Source organism: Cicer arietinum, chromosome 1 (genome assembly GCF_000331145.2).
Source record: "Cicer arietinum cultivar CDC Frontier isolate Library 1 chromosome 1, Cicar.CDCFrontier_v2.0, whole genome shotgun sequence".
NCBI classification, from domain to species: domain Eukaryota; kingdom Viridiplantae; phylum Streptophyta; class Magnoliopsida; order Fabales; family Fabaceae; genus Cicer; species Cicer arietinum.
The window spans coordinates 41,541,995-41,544,508 of NC_021160.2; the positions used below are offsets into that span (position 1 = coordinate 41,541,995).

At 28.6% G+C, this 2,514-nt stretch overlaps 1 pseudogene; it reads left to right on the forward strand.

Moving 5' to 3' along the window:
* The first annotated feature begins 90 nt into the window (after positions 1 to 90).
* LOC101511711 (uncharacterized) lies at positions 91 to 2,024 on the forward strand (annotated as a pseudogene).
* Positions 2,025 to 2,514: the final 490 nt, after the last annotated feature.

The following is a 2,514-nucleotide window of genomic DNA, read 5'->3' on the forward strand; positions in this document are numbered from 1 at the left end:
TCAATAGAATCAAAAGTCTCTAAGAAAATTGAGGAAAAAAACAAAGGACTCCTTCAAAACAATAACCTTAAGAGGCAAGTCAACTCTACCATGGGAAATCAAGTTCAAGGATCACCAGTACATCAACAAGCCTATAAGAAGAAAAAAACTATTCCAAAATGTCCACCTATGTCACTTACCAAATATCTCAATAAGAATAAGGAACAACATGGAGTAGAGGATTCAAGAGATGAAGATATAGAAGAAAATGAAATGGAGGAGGGTATCAACTACGAAAGTGAGGGAACCAATGGTATATATGTTTTTGTTGATTACATATTGGATATAAAAATTTGCAATTTATTTTTTACTTTTTTAATTACTATTATGTGGCTTATTTTCAGGATTAATAAAAAAACGAGGAAATACTATATGTCGGAAAATTCATTCACGAGAGTTTAAAGATATACAAGAGATCATCTTGAATGAAGAAGGACAACCGGTTGGGCCTGATGAAAAGACAGTTTCTGAACTTAGTAGTTTTTTGGGTACAATCGCAAGAAGTTCAGATTTGTGTCCTCTCACTTTCAATAACTGGAAGGCTTTGATTAGGACTTGGAAGGATCTAAATATAGATCCTGTGTGGGATTATCTAAATGTACTTATTTTTTAATTTGAATGTATGGGTTAGCAATCTTTTATAAATATAGATTCTAATATGTTTCTTTTATTTTTGCAGCAAAAATACATCATTCCAGAGAGGAAGGAAAGCTGTATTTGCTATTTTAAATGATGCTTGGAGAAGATACAAATGTTTTATTAAATAGGAGCATTTTAGTAAGTATAAAACCACGCGCGAGCGATTAAGAAATCGTCCTCATGAGGTACCAGAAGAAGACTTTAAGAACTTATTGGAATATTGGAAAGAAGACCACAGTCAAGTAAGATATAATTAGATATAATTACTTGTTATATATAGTTGTTGTCACACATTTGTAATTTTATAAAAAAAATTGTGAATGAATATAGGAAATCAGTCATCAAAATGTTCAAAATATAGCTCAGCTGAAATACAGACATCGAATAGGGAATAAAGGCTTTGCGGTTATAAGGGAAAAAATGGTATTCTTTTTTCAAACATTGTAAATGAATATTTAATTATGTTACTTAAATAAAACTCTCATATTCTTTTTTTTTTCTTCTTGGTTTAGTGTCAAAGTAATGAAGATAAAGAGCCTCCCACTCAAGCTGAAATGTTTATTGCTACTCGACAAAGTAAGAAAGGAAATGAGTTGGATCAAGAAACCAATCTTGCAATTGTAAGTTTAACATAATGTGTTATTTATTTACTATTAGTTATGTATACAATTATTCATTTAATATTATTATTTATGCTAGATAAAGCTTCAAGACTTGATTGAAAAAGATGGACAATCATCTTTAGAGGCCTTTCAGAGTGTGTGTGGCAAAGAAAAACCTGGGAGATTTTGTTGTCACGGAAGAACTTCAACACCAACTCTCTTGAAAAGAAATGAAGAAATTGCAAAACTTAAAAGAGAACACGCTTAGGAGATAAAACACTTTAATGATAAGATACAAGAGATAGAGGAGAAACAACGTAAGGAAATGGAAGCGGTGGAAGGAAAATTTCAGCTTATTCTTAAGACAATGTTGAACTCAAACACTATAGGATTGAATATAGATGCTTTAGCAGCTTTTTTATCAACTCCAGCTGATGCTAATAGTACTCTACGTTCTTCTACATCAACACATGCTCCTAATAATAATGAAGTAAGACTGAACTATATTACGGTTAGAAATATTATTGTTAGAATTATATATATAGTATTGTTAGAACTATATTACTATTATATATATAGTATTGTTAGAACTATATACTATTATAGACTTTAACATTTTTTCATTTACTCATGATTTTACTTATTGAATATATGATTTTTATTTTGTAGATGAATGATGGTGATACCAATGATGAATTTCAACATTTGGAAGCACAAGATGAAGAAATAGATGTTGATACTTAAGTTTTCTTTGTGTATTTGTTTTTATAGATAAGGAATTTTATTTTTGTTATTTTGATTGTCTCCTTATCTCTAGAATATAAATTAGAGAAATTGAATCACTGCAAATACATTGTATGAATGATCAAGAGTTACAACGCTTCATCTATATGACAATGAACTTTATGAATTTATACTATTGCAATTGTTACATTATGAATTTATTACAGTACATTACAATAATTTAGTATTAACAATTGTTATATTTTTAAATTTATTATAGAATTTCAATAATAATATTTTACTAAAAGTATTTTTCTAAAATACAATAATTTAAGAACTTTTTTAAAAAAAAAAAAAAAATTACTTTTTGCAACGGTTTTAAAGCATTGTCGTAACTTAATTGAAAAAGGAACCTACAAGAACGGTTTTAATTTGGCAACATCATAAAATCGTTGTTGTTGTCAATTTGAAAAACCGTTCTGTTAGAGATAGCTACCAGTACGGTTTTTAA